General features: G+C 41.1%; 1 long non-coding RNA gene across 1 annotated transcript; it reads right to left on the reverse strand.

The window, feature by feature from the left end:
- Positions 1-4301: 4301 nt before the first annotated feature.
- LOC135549186 (uncharacterized) lies at positions 4302-8351 on the reverse strand. Its single transcript, XR_010456956.1, has 5 exons — positions 8303-8351; positions 7065-7701; positions 6374-6516; positions 4968-5061; positions 4302-4519 (listed from the first exon to the last, which is right to left on the reverse strand). It is a non-coding gene; the product is annotated as an uncharacterized LOC135549186 (long non-coding RNA).
- Between the last annotated feature and the right edge of the window lie 219 nt (positions 8352-8570).

An 8570-nucleotide genomic window follows, 5' to 3' on the forward strand; every position in this document is an offset into this window, starting at 1 on the left:
CGCTGCTGGTGGTGATCACTGCACTGACTGACTGACTGACATCAGCTTTAGCCTCCGCCTCAGATAGCTAACCCTCCGTGCCTGTTATGTCCCAGGTCAGCCTGAACATCCCTAAACATCCTTGGCCAAGACACTGACATTCTGAACTGTGTTTGCTCGAGATATTATTACAACAAAGGCTTGGAGTTTTTCTCATCAGTTTGTGTGGTAAGTAGAACACAAACTAAACAGCCTATTCAAAATACACAGACCAGTACTGAAAAGATGTGGATGTCTGATGGCAATACTCAATCTCAAATATAATGTAAACTAATTGAAACATGCTGAAACAGGAAAGTTGGAAATACATAATCGTCTAGAATGTCATTGTATGCTGTATCATTAACATTTCCCTTTACTGGAACTCAGGGGCACGAACCATGAAAAACAGCCACAGACTATTATTCCTCATCCACCAAACTTTACAGTTGGTACTACGCATTCTGGCAGGTAGTGTTCCCCTGGCATCCGCCAAACCCAAATTCGTCTGTCGAACTGCCAGATGGTGAAGCGTGATTCATCACACCAGAGAATGCGTTTCCATTGCGCCAGAGTCCAATGGCGGCGAGATTTACACCACTCCAGACGCTTGGCATTGCATATGGTGAACTTCGGCCAGAAAAACCCATTTCATGAATCTCCCGACGAACAGTTATTGTGCTGATGTCGCTTCTAGCGGCAGTTTGTAACTCGGTAGTGAGTGTTGCAACCAAGAACATACAATTTTAAAGCGCTACACGCTTCAGTGGTCCCGTTCTGTGAGATTGTGAGCAGTTTTTGCTCCTAGAAATTTTCACTTCACAATAACACCACTGACAGTTGACTGGAGCAGCTCTAGCAAGGCAGACATTTGAGGAACTGACTTGTGGGCAAGGTGGCATCCTATGTGACGGTGCCATGTTTAAAGTCACTGAACTCTTCAGGAAGACCATTTTACAGCCAATGTTTGTCTATGGAGATTGAATGGCTTTGTGCCCGATGTTATACACCTGTCAACAGCAGGTGTGGCTAAAATAGTAAAATCCATAAATTTGAAAGGGCGTCCACGTACTTTGTACATAGTGTTTATGTGCCATATGGTCCAAAGACAACAGACAGTTTTAAGTTTAAGATGTTTTCCGTTTCCACTAGATTTTATCATCTTCCTAACTACACTGAGTGCCATAGAAGACACTTTTCCCCCCCGGGCCCTTGTCTGCCCCTCCTCTCCAACAGATCAGCAGCTGCTTACAGGGAGGCTGCCCAGCATCGTTAGGTAAGGAAGGTAGGTGACTGAGCCAAGGAGGTCAGCACTTTCCTGCTCGTCTGAATCTCGTATTTTACATAGGATTCATTCTGAATTGCTAATAAAAAGGTCTGTGAGCTTATTGACAGCTTTTTAATCGCCTCAATTATTTCATGTCTTGTTTGGCTTGCAATAACCTACACAATTATTCATAAGTTAGCTACCACTATGTTGCCTTGCTACTGTGCCACAATACTCTTGCCAAGCTGCTGAAGCAACTGAAACTTACTGAAATGTTTCAGGTAGGTTATGCATGTTTGGTTATGAATAGAGGGATCATTTGTTGCCTTCAGCAGGTTTTTCATCAGATCCTTGTTATCACTGTGCTGACATGAAGATTGTTTCTCCACACATAGCCAAGTGTGCAGAGATAGAAGGCTTTAAGTGCTGGTGGGCGAGTCTCCTCTCTCTGCCCAAGTGCTACATGTTATTTCTGTTTCACAAGGCGGCATTTTTATTAAGCCCAATAAAATAATGGACTGCTATGGGAATTGTCACTTCCTCAGGGAAATGTGCAGTATGAACATGGTACAAGATGTAGTAGAAGCTGAAATAAAATATTTATTTGGAAGTACTCACTGAATCAGTTGCTTTCAGTGCAAAAAACAGCACACTCCCCACAGCCAATAGTAATAGCGGTTCTGTCACTTTGTTTCTTACTGTGCATGTGTCAGTGTCTAAGTGTAATAACTAATAAAGCCCACTGAAAGACTCACATGACATCATCTGCAATGTCAGCCATCGTTACTGGACAGCAATGCCCTCTGCCGTTTGAAAATGTTGCTGCAGGTGGAAATGGGAATGAAATAGAAGAGTTGAATCCACAGTACTTGTGTTTCTTTTTAACTGTTATTTAACCCTTACTTTACCAGTAAGTTGACTGAGAACTCATTCTCATTTACAGAAACAACATGGGGAATAGTTACGGGGAGCGGAGGGGGGATGAATGAGCCAATTGGAAGCTGGGGACAAGCCATAAGACTCCTGAACATCTAATCAAATGGCTACCCAAACTATTTACTTTGCACCCCCCCCCCTTTACACTGCTGCTACTCTTCTCTACCTACATGTACATATTACCCTCGACTAACCGATGCCCCAGCATGACTCTGTACCTCCTGTATATAGCCTCGCTATTGTTATTTTACTTCTGCTCTAATTATTTGTTACTTTTATTTCTTATTCTTTTTAACTACATTGTTGGTTAAAGCTGGTAAGTAATCATTTCACTGCACCTGTATTTGGCACATGTGACAAATAATTTGATTAAGTGGCCATGATGGTTTGAGGGCCAGATCAGGAATTTAGCCAGGACATCAGGGTTAACACCTCTACTCTAACAATAAGTGCCATGGGATCTTTAGTGAACACGATGTGTCAACACACCCGTTTAACATCCCATCTGAAAGACGACACCCTATTCAGGGCAATGTTCCCAATCACTGCCCTGGGGCATTGAGATAATTAAAAAAATACCAGGGGAAAAAGTGACTCCTACTGGCCCTCTAACACCACTGGTCTCCCACCCAGGGACCGTCCAGGACCAACTCTGCTTAGCTTCAAAGGCAAGCCACCAGTGGGATTACATTTGTTATTATACTATAGATCAGTACTTACATAGTATTTGCCTCTAGAGATATATACCTAATCAGAATAGACAGTCCTACATTGATTATAACAGAAATGTTCTTCATTATAGTACTAACATGCAGAGAAAACTATTCATGTCAATCTGTGTACATATACATGACAACACCAATGCATAAATTAAAGTAATTACAGTGTCAGTGAGCCGTAGTTAAACATACACCATGATAACAACCTGAGAGAGGGAGGACACTGGAATGAAAAATGGAACCCCTAACTGCATAGGATACACGTTATGTCAGGGCTCCTCTCTGCACCAAACCAAACAATGCTTTAGAGCTGCTGGAGTCTGATGAGGACACTGATGAGGACACTGTTGGGCAGAAAATACATTAAATCAGTCTTGTTGCTGCTTAACAGCCTTCTGGGGGAAATAAAATTAATCACCCTGCATTTCCTGCACACACTCAAACTCACACTGCCTTTATGCTGGCCAAAATAACCTTGCATCTAGCACGTCACCTACTTACTGATGGTAAAAACTGTAGATAGCTTGGTTATCTTAGCACTTCAACAACAGAGTTTGTATTGTGCCTCAGCCTAGTGGTTAGAGAGTTGGACTAGTAACCAAAAGGTTGCAAGTTCAAATCCCCGAGCTGACAAGGTACAAATCTGTCGTTCTGTCACTGAACAGGCAGTTAACCCACTGTTCCTAGGCCGTCATTGAAAATAAGAATTTGTTCTTAACTGACTTGCCTAGTTAAATAAAAGGTAAACTAAATAAATAAAAGACAGATATGCTTGATTAAGCCTCAGCCCCAATTAGTGCTGAATAAATGTCATGACACTGCAATGGTGTTCTGTAAAAGGAAAACAAGAAAAGATGACGACTGGGGACACAAGCAGGAACTAGGGTTAAACAAAATAAATTAATTCATTTTCTCATCATAATCACGAATGCCTACATAAACCTGTGTATTTTTATCTTCTGCATTTCAGGTTGTTTTTCTGGTTGGTCACTATTTTAGCCAGCTACTGCAGCTTCATAATGGATATAGAATTGAACTTAGAAAGGGACATAGCTACTTTCATAACACTAAATTGAACATCTCTTCCAGTTGGACCGGACGATGGCAGCTGCTGATTGGCTGTGAATTTTGAGGTGACTAAGTAAGAGTCATCTGAACATTTCACAATCTGCTCCTGATTCTCTGGAATGAGTTTTTTTTATTGTCATGACCTCTCCATTCCTAATGGAGCACACACACCTCATTTTCATGAAATGCTTCTTAAGTTCTAAGTGCTTTCAAAACAGTATTTCAAAAGACACAATTAAAGTTCAAAATATTACATTATGTCGTCACACAAAACAATACACAGCTTTGTCCAAGAAGATGCTGATTCATGTCTTTATAAACACAACCAATAGCAAGACTACAAAACCATCAGCAGAGGTCAATCTCCTTTCTCCAGTACTACAGTTCAGAGAACCTAGGATCATAACTCAGCCTGTTATTTAGTCTTCTTCAGTGGAAGGCAGCACGCGGTTTTGATCGAGGCTATCCATTCATTTGATTTTCCTGTCATGCTCCTCCTTGCTGTGAGGCCCTGGGAGAAAACACATTGACTTATTGATTAGACTGAGAGCACAGGCCACATGCCCGCCTACCTTATATGAACTCATCAGTCCGTCAGCTTCTCCCCTGGCCGTAGCCTGCCAGCCAAAGGTGAGGAATGGTATCTCTCACTGGAATAAGCTGGAGGACATTACTTTACTATTCAGCGCTAATTAACAGTAAGAAAATTCACGATATCTTACAAAAGCAAACAAATCAATCCAATGCATTTCATCTTGGCCAATCAAGACCTCAAGTCATGTACCTTCAAAGTGGGAACATTGCTGTTGTGTCAACAGTGTTATTTTATAAAGAGTCTGAGTTACATATGTATGTAATGGAATGTCATAAACAAAGATTTGAATCTTGAAAAGTTAAACTTCAAAAGAGAAATGGATTGTTCAAAACTTGCAGTGAAAGCAAAAAAATGTTCCCAGTACTTTTTGCAGGTCACTTTTGAGAGTTCTCTTTTGGCTCTGGACTGCCCCACCCTGTCCTCCTCTACATCGTCCTCTGAGCTGAGGACCACTGAGTCTAACAGGGAACACACAGAACAGTTCAATGGTTACTACTATGTGTCTATAGATATGTTATCTGTAGTCAAATTACAGTTTCATCTGTTTTATAAAATATGTGACTTGTTAAGCACATTTTTACTCCTGAACGTTTTTAGGCTTGTCATAACAGGGGTTGAAAACTTATCAGTGCCTTCAGAAAGTATTCACACCTCTTGACTTTTCCACATTTTGTTATGTTAAAGCCTGAATTTAAAATGGATTGAGATGTTGTGTCACTGGCCAACACACAATACCCCATAATGGCAAAGTGGATATTTTTTACAAATTAATAAAAAATATAAAGTTGAAATGTCTTGTGTTAATAAGTATTCAACCCCTGTAATGACAAGCCTAAAAAGGTTCAGGAGTAAAAATGTGCTTAACAAGTCACATAAGTTGCACGGACTCTGTGTGCAACAGTCTTTAACATGATTTTTGATAGACTACCTCATCTCTGTACCCCACACATACAATCATCTGTAAGTTCCCTCAGTTGAGCGGTGAATATCAAACACAGATTCAACCACAAAGACCAGGGAGGTTTTCCAATACCTCGCAAAGAAATTATTAGATACATTAAAAAAAACAGATATTAAATATCCCTTTGAGCATGGTGAAGTTATTAATTACACTTTGGATGGTGTATCAATACACCCCGTCACTACAAAGATCTAGGCATTCTTCCTAACTCAGTTGCCATAGAGGAAGGAAACCACTCAGGGATTTCACCATGATGCCAATGGTGACTTTAAAGCAGTTAAAGAGTTTAATGGCTGTGATAGGAGAAAACTGAGGATGGATCATCAACATTGTATTTACTCCAAAATACTAACCTGAAATGACAGAGTGAAAAGAAAGAAGTCTGTACAGAATAAAATGATTCCAAAACATGCATCCTGCAACTTGACAGAGCTTGAAGAATTTAAAAAAAATAATTATCCAGGTCGTAGTAGAGACTTACCCAGAAACACACAGCTTGAATCGCTGCCAAATGTGATTCTAACATGTATTGACTCAGGGGTGTGAATACTTATGTAAATGAGATATTTCTGTATATTATTTGTAATACATTTGCAAAAGATTTTAAAAACATTTGAACTTTGTCATTGAATGTAGATGGGTGATAAAAACATATTTAATCCATTTTGAATTCAGGCTCTAACAACAAAATGTGGAATAAGTTCAGGGGTATAAATACTTTGTGAAGGCACACTACTTGTATAACATAATAGAAGAGGGTATTCATATGAAGAGGCAATGTGACAATATGGTGTGTAGGTGGAAGTTACCTCCGGTCTGTAGCTTGTCTTTGGCTTTCAGAGTGTTGTTCTTCCCTGAGGGTCTCTGCTGCCGCTGCTCCTCCAAGGCCACAGAAGTCTGCAGGGCTGTGGTCCGAGCGCCCTTATACTCACTCACCAGACCCCTCTCAGGCCTGGGGACAGTCGGCAGTTTGATAAAACAATAGCAGAATATTTCTTAACATGGTAAACTTGCAATTAGTCTCACAGGGTCATCCTTCCAAATCTCGTCTCGTTGACTCTTTTGCATTTAAATGGCATTCAACCCTAGCATTTCATTGGCTCTGTGTAGAAAATGAAGTTCCCCCTCAGGAGAGAAATGTGTTTGATTTTCATTTTACCTTGTTCTGTCCATCCCTCTTTTCCTACCATGTCAGACAAAACATTTAATAGCCTCTGCAGCTTTATTTATTGTTGTGCAACATCATGGGTAAGCTCTAACAATCGTCTTTCAGCTTGAAAATGTGGATTTCTACTGGTTTGGGCGTTTAATACTGATTGGTGGTGCGTAACAAATGTTTTAATGAGAAGCAGCACCCTCTGCTGTGCTAACATGGCATAGGTAATTGGCACCTCCCTGTGGCAATGGCAGATGCATCCTGTTTCAACAAAATGGAGGAAAGACATCCTATGAAGGGATGCATTGAGACAATCCCAGAGGCTGTACCCTGTTCCTCCTCACCTCCCAAGCCACCCTCTCCAGGTCCAGCGCAGCTGTTCTGTCCTGCAGGCTGTGCTGGAACACACTAGACTGGTACTTCTCCTTCACCTCCTGCTCCAGAGACAAGATCTGAAACAAAAGGACACACAATAGACTCATGGATGTTTCGAAAATATTCCTTATCACAATTTGCCGATGAATAGACTGAACTTTATTTTATAGTGGGTTGGTCATTTGTCTGTTTGAAAAAATATATAAACCTCCTAAAGGAACATACTGTACAATTGTCCTTTTCTCCCCTCAGTTCAATGTCCTTTGAGCGAAGCTCAACCAACAACATGAAGACCTTCTTTCTCCAGCGGCGCAGAACCCTTTAGGCCCAGCCTTCAAGAGAGGGTCTGACCTAGTCTGTGGACATGACTAAGCCTTTACTTAACCTTCAGAGCTCTTAGACAGTCATACGCATGGGGGAATGGATATTAATAAAATATCTGACAAAAATAAGGGGATTTTACATCAGCTATGGCACCGTTAACAATTGATCACGTACCTTCTCAACCCTCTTCTCCTCTTGTAGGGCCAATATGTCATTCACAGAGTTGAGTCTGACTGTCATAAACTCTGTTGTCACCTGCAGGGCCTCCTCCTTATTCGGCTTCTATAGAGGAATTCAGATTAGAATACTGGAGACTACTTATTATATAGTAATATGCAAATATGCTCATACCATACATTCATATTAAATCAGCCAAGATAAACCTTGTTCTACAGGCAACACTTTCTCTGCTGGAGGAACAACCAATTTCTCTGCTCAGTTAAAGCACCAACTGTCATTTTCCTTGTGTGTTTCCTTAGAGCAGGGGTTACCAAACTTTTTCACTCAAGCCCCCCTTCCAGCATTGGGGAACATCCCACACCCCCTGTGTGTGCCACGTCTATTTCTATGGGCACAAGCACTGATCAACAACTGTTTACAACACCCCTCTTGTTGGCAGAGAGAAAATGTTGCAGCTTTAAAACTAATTATCTTCCAATTCTACATACATTTTGCCGTGTGTCAAATGCATATTCTTGTGATATTTGATTGACTCCAGCATTACTACAAATTCTATGGGCTAAAAGTAGAAATAAATGTGGAAAAGGACAAGGGGTCTGAATACTTTCTTTAAAATGGTCTTATTAAAATGTTCAATTAATATGCAGCATGTTTGCTCAATTATTCAGAAAGAAATTCGAACAACCTGAAGAGGTCTTGTTACCTGCGTTTCATCCTGTTGGATTCATCCAGTTGCAGTTCTGCATTTCCTGCTTGACTTCCTCCCAAGCCTGCAGCCTAGCTGTCTCAGCTTCCCTGGTCAGCCTCTGGGCCTCCTGTCTGCACTTCACTCCGCAGCCTCTCCACCTCCCCAGACTCCCTCTCCAGCTGCATACAACAGACAGCAAGCATCGTGTAATACAAAGTCAATGGAGTACATAAAGAGGTTTGAATGGAAACCTGGGAGCAGAGAATTGGGGTGAGCCTCCTGG

Source organism: Oncorhynchus masou, chromosome 12 (genome assembly GCF_036934945.1).
Source record: "Oncorhynchus masou masou isolate Uvic2021 chromosome 12, UVic_Omas_1.1, whole genome shotgun sequence".
Lineage (NCBI taxonomy): Eukaryota > Metazoa > Chordata > Actinopteri > Salmoniformes > Salmonidae > Oncorhynchus > Oncorhynchus masou.